Source organism: Mus musculus, chromosome 3 (genome assembly GCF_000001635.26).
Source record: "Mus musculus strain C57BL/6J chromosome 3, GRCm38.p6 C57BL/6J".
NCBI classification, from domain to species: Eukaryota; Metazoa; Chordata; class Mammalia; order Rodentia; family Muridae; genus Mus; species Mus musculus.
Window position 1 is genome coordinate 63,051,019 of NC_000069.6, and position 11,350 is coordinate 63,062,368.

Sequence of the window (11,350 nt, forward strand, 5' to 3'; positions counted from 1 at the left end):
CCAGGTGTCCTCTAGCCCCTCTGGCTCTTACACTCCTTTCCAGGTCTGTGAAGAAGTGTGTTGGAATTTTGATGGTGATTGAATTGAATCCCCAGAGGAATCCGTAAATTGCTTTGGTAGGATGGCCATTTTTACTATAATAATCCTACCAATTCATAAGCAAACAACTTTGATAACTTCTTTAATTTATTTCTTTGTAGACTTGAAGATTTTATTATACAAGTGTTTTGCTTGCTTGGTTAGAATTAATCCTAGATTGCTACATCCACTCCAGTAGTGACTCACGTGACAGGCCTAGAAGCCTGGAAGCAGTCCTGAAGCAAAGAGTTTCATGGAAACTTAGCCTCCTGGAACCTTGGCATTCCCATTGCACATATGTTCCAAACCTGTCCCAGAGTTAGTCTGGTGTATGGATCTGTGTGCTCTCCCCCAATATTGTTTTATTATAAGTGCCTTTAAGGATTGATTTTGACATATAGCTAAGTTAGATTAGCCTCTGCCAGTGTTCCAATGTCCTGGGAAGTCCTTGACCTGACCCTGGGCTTGGAATTTTGTAGAAATGTCATTCATCCAGACAAAATGCTTCAGTGTTGACAGTTAGTAATCAGGCATCTCAGTTTGCCGGATAGGAGTTAGAAATCTCAGGGCAAGCTTAGCCAAGTATACTGAGAATCTTCAATACAGTAAAGTATGGCAGACTATATTGCATATTAGAAGAAAAGTTGGTGAGTTCTTCTGACAAATGGAGATTCCTTACAGATACTTGAAAGAGCAGCCTGGTTACTCCCATATGCAAGAATTTACCATGGCCTTGGAAAAAGGAGGGTTGAGGTTTAAGGAGGAACTACAATTTTGCATTATTCATGAGAAGGTCTGCTAGAGCAGAACCCCACCCTAGTGCTAGCTTTCACAAGGCTCAAAGGAATAGCATAAATTATGACTAGGGTGTGAAATCCTTATGGCCCCTGTCATTAGCTGACTCTAGGCAGGGCTGTTTTATCTTTACTGTAAACATTTCCTGGTTCCTGCCAGTCCTTTGAAGGCTTTCCTCTGTTTTGTGTCAGATAACTTCAGTGTACCTTGCCTGCTTTGACACCCTACTTCTTTGTTTTATTCTGTATTATAAGTCTGGTGCTTGCTTGGATAAATCACATTCAGATACACACTCTCTCTGTGTCCATGTCTGTTTGTCATCCGTGCCAACTCCTTGCTTGCCTATAACTGGAACCCTGACTTTTCCTGTGGATTGAGGACCAGATTGAGGTCTGTCTGTTTTATATTATTTGTGCCTATTATGAAGGGTATTGCTTCCATGATTTCTTTATCAGTCTTTTTGTCATTTGTCATTGGGGGCATTGTTTCATTGCCTTTGGGCTAAGATTACCTGTTCTACATGTGGGCAGGCATACTGACTTTTGCTCTTGTTGTTTGTTTTGCTCTTGAGGAAGGCTCTCTCTACATAGCCCTGACTGTCATAGAACTCACTACGTAGTCCAGGTCAGCCTCGAACTCAAGGAGATCCACCTGTCTCTGCTTCCATAATGCTGGGCTCAAAGACATGCACCACCCAACCTGGCTAGGGGTAGTGATTTCTGTGAGTTAATCTTGTATCCAACTATTCTGTTGAAAATGTTCATTAGTTGTAAGATCCTAGTGTAACTTCTGTGGTCACTTATGTATAACATCATATTATCTGCAAATAAAGATATTTTGACTTCATTTCCAATTTGTATTTCTTTGATCTCCTTTAGTTCCCTTATTTCTCCAGCTAGAGCTTCAAGTACCATATTGAATAGGTATGGAGAGAGTGTAAAACATTTTTGTTCCTGATTTTAGTGGAACTGCTTTGATGTTTCCTCCACTTAGGTTGATACTGACTATTGGCCAGCTGCAAACTGACACTATTATGTTTAGGTACATCCCTTGAATTCCTAATCAAAACTTTTAACATGAAGGCATGTTGAATTTTGTCAAAGATATTTTCTGCGTTGAATGAGATGATCATGTGGTGTTTGGGTTTTTGTTTATTTGCTTGTTTTGGTTTATTTGTTTTTTCTTCTTTCAGATTGTTTATATGGTAGATTATATTAGTTGATCTTCCTATATTGAACCATCCTGGGGATGAAGACTACTTGACCATTCTGGATAATTTTTTTTTATATTTTCTTGGACTCAGCTGGCAAATATTTTATTCAGTATTTTGCAACTATTTTTATAAGAGAAATTGGTATGTAATTCTCTCTTTGAGGAATCTTTACGTGGTTTGGGTATCAGGGTAAGTGTGGCCTCATAAAATGAATTGACAATGTATTCGTGTAAATCTTCTTTGAAAGTCTGTTTGAATTCTGTGCTAAAATCATTCAATCCTGGGCTTTTTTTTAGGTTGGGAGATTTTAATGACTGCTTATATTTCACTAGGGGTTATATGTTTGTTTAAGTATCTTATCTGATTCACATTTAAATTTATTAATTGGTATCTATCAAGAAAATTATTCATTTCTTATAGATTTTTCCAATTTTGTGAAGTATAGGTTTTTAAAATATGTCCTTATGATTCTTTAGATTTCTTCAGTGTCTGTTGTCATGCCCCCTCTTTTCATTTCTGTTTTATTAATTTGGAATTCTCTCTGCATTTTAGATAATTTGGATAAGAATTTGTTAATCTTATTGATTTTTCTCTAGAACCATCTCTTCAGTTCATTTATTCTTTGAATTGTTCTCTTTGTTTCTATTTTATTGATTTCATCCCTTGATCTGATTACCCTCTTCGGTGTAATTACTTCTTAAAGTTATAGAAACTTCTGAAAGTTCTAGAACTTTCAGGTGTGCTGTTAAGTTGCTAGTATGAGATCTCTCCAATTTTTCATGTAGGCATTAAGCTCTATGAAGTTTCCTCTTAGCACCACTTTCATTGTGTCCCATAAGTTTGGGTATGTGCTATGTTCATTTTCACTGAATTCTAGAAAGCACTTAATTTCTTTTATTATTTCTGTGTTGACCCATTTCATTCAGTAAAGAGTTGTTCTTGATATCCAGCCTTAATCTGTTGTAGTTTGATGGGATGGAAGGAGTTATTTCAATTTTCTTGCATTTGTAGAGACTTACTTTGAATCTGTCTGTGTGGTCAATATTATAGAAATTTCCATGAGATGTGGAGAAGAAGGTATACTCTTTTGTGTTTGGGTAAAATATCCTGTAAATACCTGTTAATCCAATTTGTTTTATAACTTGTGTAAGCTCCAGCATTTCTATGTTAATTTTTCTCTGTATAACCGATCATCCATAAGTGAGAGTGCGGTGCTGAAGTCTCCCACTATTACTAATATGTGATTTAAGTTTTTGTTTTGTTTTCACAACCTTGAATGCCCTTGTGTTTGGGACATAGATTTTAAGAATGTAAATACTATCTTTGTAGATCTGTCCATTGATGTGTGTGTTGTGTCATCCCCAGTGTACTTTGATTACTTTTGGTTTGAGTCTATTTTGATAGATATTAAAATGGTTAAATCACTTGCTTCTTAGGTACACTTGCTTAAAATGTCTGTTTTTTTATATTAAGTTCTGAGTTTTGGGTTTAGTAAAAGGATGAATCCTGTTTTAGGATCGATTTTGTTAGTCTATATTTTTTTATTGGATAATTGAAACCATTTATATTGAGAGATACCAATAACCAAAGATGGTTGATTCCTGTTATTCTGTTTGGTGATAGAGGTGGTGGCGGTGGTGGTGGTGGTGGTGGTGGTAAAGTGTGTATGCTTCCCTTCTTTTGACTTTGCTGGTCTGAGATTATTTATCCCTTGTGTTTTCATAGGTGAAGTTAACCAACTTAAATCAGAGGTTTTTTCTAGGACCTCTGTCAGGGCTGTATTTGTAGGTAGATGTTGTTTAAATTTAATTTTATCATGAAATATCTTACTTTACATATAGTGATTGAAAGTTTTGCTGCATATAGTAATCTTGGCTGACATCTGTGTTCTCTTAGAGTCTGTAACACATCTGTCCAAACCCTTTTAGCTTTTAATGTCTTCATTGTTAAGTCGGGAGTAGTTCAGGTATGCATAGCTTTATATGTTACTTGGACATTTTCCTTTGCAGATTATATTTTTGTTCTGTGTGTTTAGTGTTTTGATTATTATGTTCAGAGAGCACATTATTTTCTGGTCCAATATGTTTGGTGTCCTTTTTACTTCTTTTATCTTTATAGACACCACTTTCTTTAAATTAGGAAATTTTTCTTCTATGATTTTGTTTAAAACATTTTCTAGACCTTTTTGCTGGATGTCTTTTCCTTCCTCTATACCTATTATTCTTAAGTTAGATCTTTTCATGGTGTCCCAAATTTTCTGGATGTTTTGTCAAGAGTATTTTTAGATTTAATATTTTCTTTAACAAATGTGACCATTCCTTTCTCCATCTCTTATGTTCTGTTGGTGAAACTTTCCTCTTTGGTTCCTTTTTTGAATTTCTAAATTTTTCATATCTAGAATTCCCTTAGTTTGGGTTTCCTTTATTGCAATAGTTTTATTCATTTCCTTCCACTATTTGTTTGTGTTCTCTTGGACTGATTTGAGGGATAGTTTTTCATTTCCTCTTTAAGGACCTGAATTCATAAAAGCTGTTTCAAGGTTTTTTTATTTCTTCAGCTATGTTGGAATATTCAGGCCCTTATCTTATAGGATATCTGGGCTCCAGTAGGATCATATTACTCTGGCTGTTATTGATTGTGTTTTTATGCTGGCATCTAGGCATCACAGCTTGGTATGATTATAGGTCTAGCTGCTGATTGCCGGTTATATCTTTGGGTAGTTTCTTGTTTTTCTTGGTTGCTGCTTCCTCTCTGCATTTTAGAAGAGAAAATCTGACGGCTATACGTCATCTGGGAGAAATTTTCCTGTGGCCATGACAGATTTGGTCACTTGTGGTTCAAGGTAAAATATGTTTCTGAGTATTAGGAGCTGATACTTAGCTTTGGGGACAGGGTAAGGACCTAGAGGGATGAAAGCAGTACTTAACCAGGATCCACTTGTTTCATTGCCTTGGAATAGGGGTAGACAAAGAAGAAAGGCTACTCCAGAAGGTATGCCCAACCACTGGAGGTCAGACTGGGAGATTTGATCTGTTACCTTGGCCTACTCAGTTGCTGTGACTACAGGGAAAGCCTGCTGTTGTTGGAGACTGTAATAATGGGATGGGTTTGGGGAAGAAAGCTTGGAAAATATCTTTCTGATCCACTGGGAATGGGGTCAGAGAGAAAAAGGAGACTGCAACAGATGTTCTGCTACAGAGCTGAGATTGAGACTGGGGTTTGGGACTAGAGGAGCAGAAACAAAGGTGAAGATCTGTAGTAAATCTAGCTGTTTCCCTGGTAGGCTTGTCCTTTGGTCTAGCAAGGGGTGTCTGCTGGGGTTTGGGGTTGGGACAAAGCAATGAGTTGAGGAAGGGAGGCTAAAAATGGAAAATCTCTGTGACCCACAGGAGATGGGAAAGGAGGGCAGGGCTGGGGCAAGGAAGGCTACCTCAGGTGTTCCGCTGCAGAACTCAGGATGAGACTGGAGAATTAGATCTGGGGGAGAGAAGGAGAAGAAAAGATCTACAGACAGCCTACCTGGATTTCTGGCATAAGTAGTGTGTGGGTCAGCAGGGAGTGCCTGAAAGATTTGTAGGCTAGGATGAAGTAAGGAGCATAGGGCAGGAAGTTAGAAGAGGTTGTTCTGTAAGACCCACAAAAGATGGGGGCAGTGAAGCAGTAGGGGTGAGCCTGCAGGATTGGATTTGTCCTAGCTGTTATTGAGTTGTTTTTGCATTAGTGTGTAGGAATTTAGAATTGGGATGATTTTAGGTCCGGGTGCTGGCTTCTTGATTGAGTGGGTGCTTTGTTCCTTAGTTTCTATTTTCTATCTTGATTGTCAAAGAATATGGTGTGTCTGTATTGCCTAGTAGGAAACTTTCTTTGCATCTGGTAGTTAAGGCCACTGCTAGTTCCAGATAAAATGTGTTTCTGGATATTGGAAGCTGACACTTAGGAATGTGGATAGGCTAGTTGTGTGAAGGTGTTCACAGGAGGGAGGAAAACAGAGCGTCCAACCAGGATCTGTTTACTTCATCTCCTTGGAGTTGGGGGAAATGGTGAAAAGAGGTTTCCCCAGAGAGCCTGCCTTAGTGCTGGGGATGAAATTGGGTTGTTGGTTCTAGAAAAACAGAAGGGAAGGGGAAGATCTACCTGCTTTCTTAGCATAAGTGGTCTATGAATTAGCAGGAGTGTTTGCTGAAGTCGGTGACTGGGATCCACAGGAGATTGGGGCAGATGGGTAAGGAAGGCTACTGCAGGTGTTCTGTTGCAGACATAGGGATGAACCCAGAGGATTGGAATTGGAAGAGAGAAAAAAGGCATCTTCATTTGGCTTACTTGTGTCCCTGGCCCATTTTGCTGGTGTGTTCCCAGTGAATGACTGCTGGTGTTGAAGGCTGGAATACTTGGATGAGTTTCAGGAAGGAATGTTGGAGAAGATTATCTTTGTGATCCATTGTAGATGAGTCAAACAAGAAAATGAGACTGTAGCTGTTTTTCTGTTACAGAGCTGGGAAATTCAATCTAGAGGAGAAGAAAGATCAGTGTGGATTCACTGTCAGCCTATTAAATAGAGGTACCTTTAAATACAGTGTGTTCTACTATTTCACTATGCTTTACTACTACAAATTTTAGAAATATGAATTATTGGTTATTGAGTAAGCAATTCAGGCCTTCTTTGGATATAGCACAGTACTAAATGAATTACTTTTGAAGAAATTATGACATAAACTGAAGATAAAAATTAACATATGAAATAAATTTTAATATACTATGCAAGGCAGAATCATGAATTTTACCTTGTTGAATTATATACCTTTCTTTTTTTTTCTAATCTTCAAAAGTACAATAGAGTATCCATTAGGGCCAATATCAACAAGGCAGATATTAAAATGTCCTGGGAACAAAGACTGAATTGTAGTGGACTCCAGCAGAGGTGGATATTTCCTTGGGCTGCAATGCATTTTTCTCTTTCTTTTTAAATTTTATTTTCCCATTGGAGTGCTTTAATGCTTGCTTCGATACCCACCCTGTCATTAAATTACAGTGTACATTTGAATGAGTTATTAGGGACAGAGGAGGTATTATTAAAAGCAAATGGAGAGGAAACCAAACCAAATCCCTGTAAAGGTCACCACTGAAAGAACCATCAACAAGAGGTTAGTGTGTGACATTTCTGTCAGACAGGTTCTCATTCTCACTAACCCCACTGCCTGTATTTTCGTCATAGAGGAGCTTGTCTTGGACAGGGCTCATTTATCATGGATGGTTTTCTCTGTCATAGTTCTTGAGGGAATTGTTCTGATGAGCCCAGACAATTGCATAGTCTTTGCACATGTTTAGCTAGACCAGTGATCAGGAATGACATTTGCTACAATAAAATAAGTTTAGATAGGGGAAGTGACTGTCTCCTGGGTTCTTTTAATCTTTCTTGGACACACACAATACTCAGGCACAGCCAATGTTTGTACATGCCTCGATTTTTAATGTGGGGTAAAGTTTTATTTTCCTCTATGGTAGCTTGTTGAAAGTATTTTCATCGTGGTAATCGTAGCTTCTTATACCTGGAGACACTTTCTTCATAAGAGGTGCCTCTCTTGCCTTCCATTTTACCTTCCTTTGTCTACCTTTTTTACTGTGTTCTCATGCCTCCAATGTGTAGGTTATGAGGTAGTAGTTAAACTTTTTAAGTGGAAAGTGCAGGAGTTCAGCCAGCACTTATTTATTTGATCTTGATCCTGGTAAATGATTCAAACAAGCTAGGAATCAGAACCTAAACACACCCAGGTACACACATACAAACGCACACATTTAATAGAACATATATATGTGTACATGTGTATACACACACACACACAGACACACATATATATATGCTCAGTATTTCAGTGTTAACTCAGGGTTTTTAGCTGATAAAATTGGTTCAGTTTCACTATACTGTATTCTAGTTGGCAATGAAACAATTTGAATAAAATAATAAAGAATAAGTAAGTTCTATTGTAACTGACTGCTAAATTTCTTATAAAACAATACATAATAATAGCATTAATACATTTATTTTTGTTATGATTAAGTATATTTAAAATTTTGAGAAAATATCCATTTTAGGGTCAGAGTAATGATTATTTTCCTCCAAAATGAAAATCATTTCCGTTTCTACAAACAGGCTCAGCTGCAGCAGCTGTACCACTCAGAAAAAATAAGAGATTCAAACTCAAAAGAACATACTTGGCTAAGTAGTCCATTCTCATTTTTGCTGGTTTCTGGGTATTGTTATTTGACCAAATTGGACTTGCACAACTGACATTTAACATCTTAACATTTCAAAGCCCTTTCAGAGCATTCATGTGAAAGTTAAAAAAAATAATAATAATACTGGAGTGGGTAAAGCAATTGTTGTACAAGTGTGAAGATCTGAGTTCAGATCTCAGGATTCTATGTCAAGACTTGTAGTGTGTGTCTGTAATCCCAATATTCCTATGGGAAGATGAGAAATTGAGATTGGAGAATTCCTAAAAGTCCAAGTCTGGCATATTGAAGCAAAATTGAAAAAGAAACTTGCTACAAGCAATACCGAAGGTTAGCGCAGCCAGGAGAAACATCTTCTGATCTCCACATGTGCATTGTGGCATGGACACACCTGTGCTTGGACACACAGAATCACGCACACACATCGTATGCAAACGTACAACAAAATAAAAATAATACAGATGATTTTCTAAAACATTCAAATAATAGAAGATGAGAAATTCTCTAGAGGAACCTTTTATAAAACAAGAAAAAAAAAGGCAAAAGGTAAGAAATAAGCAAGATAAATTTGAAGTTTAAGAAAAAAAAGATACGATCTTATCAAATAAAATAAAATAAAACTGAGGGCAAAGAGAAGTCAATAGAGGAGAGAAACATTTTAGAAAAGGCTTTCTCTGTGGTCAAAGGATAGTGTTCAGGGAGACCTAAGACACAGCCACCTGGTTTCTCTGTTCTTCATTTCTGTGGCTGTCTATAGCAAGAATCTCACTAAGTGACACTTGCCTCTCTGTAAAACCAGTTTCACCTGGAAATTCCTTTCTCAAGCTATCAATTTAGTATGGAAAGACCTTTTTTTTTTTGTCTTTTTACTCCTTGATTATTGTTTACTACAAAATTAAGACAGCAAAACCAACAAAGTTCCATTCAAATGCTGCCTGTTCTGCAAGGCTAAAATAGCCCAAACAGAATGTGTGATTAAGGCCTTGCTTCCTAAGGTCTGTTTTTCCATCATTGTGTCTAAGTAACACACTGACACGTCAAGAATTCAGGGATACTAAATACTTTAGCTCTGTGTTGGATAGATTTATGTCAACTTGACATAAGCTGAAGTCATTTGAGAGGAGAGAATCTCAATTAAGGGAATGCCTTCATAAGACTGATTTGTAGCCAGGCCTGTAAGGCATTTGCTTAATTAGTGATTGATAAGGGAGGGCAGCACCTCTCTCCCCTCTCCAGAACTTCTGTATCAGATCCTGCCTCCAGACTTTTTACCCTCTTTGAGTTCCTGTCCTGACTTTCTTTGATGATAAACAGTGATATGGAAGTGTAAGCCAATAAACCCTTTTCCACCAAGTTGTATTTTACAATAGTGTTTCATGGCAGCAGTAGAAACCCTAACTAAGACAAGTGCTTTCGAACTAACCTGCAAGGAATGTAGATCAATTAAAGACTGAGGTTCACACAGAGTCACATATCATTCAGGAAGTTTCTGCTTATGACTGATAGGATTTCTACTTTGTTTTTAAGCATGCCATTTAGTATTGTCGTTTTGATTATAGTTTATGATCATAATCAAAATGACATAGTCCATCTGAAATGTTTGCTGAAGTGCCTGGCATATGATGTATCTGATGAATATTAGCCTGTTGTCATTACCTTGAAAGTGTTTTTGTATTTTATAGCTTTTACTTTCCATATAAAAGGACAAATCAGCAATATCTTATTAGAAGTAGAAACCAATAAAGCATAAGGATACAGGATGAGAAAGAAATTCAGTTACACAAATTATTATTGTAAAAGATTTTTTTCAGTGTTTTTTCTTTCTGCCAGAGGTTACCATGTATACACACACACACACACACACACACACACACACACACACATTAATACTTTGTCTTATGACAGGCAGAAATAACAAACTATTAAATTCACCAATTTGACTTTTATCAGTTTGATTTACCATAAAAGAAAATACTCTTTTGAAACTACATTCTTTATTTAAATATACAAATACTTTTTAAAAATGGCAATGCCTTTTGTACGTGAATCAGATACCTGCCAAAGTTTAGCTTTAAAAATCAATGAAAGAAGTGAGTAAAGATCTGTCAATGGATGTGACAATTTCAAATCAAGAGGGGTCCTAGGAGAGAGGAAAGTAAGTTCCATAGAAAATTTTAGAATGGCTAAATAGGGAGCTGTGCCAATGGTAGGGCAGGCAAACGTGATTCAAAGTCCTTTAGGTTAACTGAAAGCTAATGCAATGACTTCCTTTACTGTGGTAGAAGTAAGGGCTAAGGAGGTCTAGGTGCACAGAAAAGATTGCAGATCCATTTCACTGAGGGGACCGCATGGACTCAGTATAAACCCTCCTTTCCTTGTGAAAATAAGAATAGCAAAAGCAGCCAGGAATGATGCATACACCTTTAATCCCAGCACTCAGGACCCAAAAGCAGGTGGAGCTTTGTGAGGTTGAGGCCAGTCTGGTGTACATAGCATCTTCCAGGTCAGCTGGCGATGGAGCTACACAGAAAAGCAAAACAACAGTAACGACAATAGTAACAAAGAATTTGGACTGCAATAACTATGAGAATACTAAAGTTATTCTAGAATTTAGCAATTAATAAGAAAACAATAAAATAAGGCAATCACTGTCCTATATTAAATATTGACTAAAAATAAGTTGGTTAAAAAAAAAGACTTTATCCACAACAAGACTTCCTATGCAATGCATAAGGTCAGAAAATACTTTCTGTGAAAATATTATGAATTACTGAAGGTTTATGCACATAATCCAAGAAAATAAAATTGGATTAATAATAACCATGTAACTGGGTCCAAGTTAGAAATATGGTACCTATTTTTCTTTCTTTTTCTTTTCTTTTTCTTTTTTTTTTCCAAGACAGGGTTTCTCTGTGTAACCCTGGATGTCCTGGAACTCACTCTGTAGAACAGGCTAGCCTAAAACTAAGAAATCCACCTGCCTCTGCCTCCCAAGTGCTGGGATTAAAGGCGTGCACCACCACTGCCCGGTTG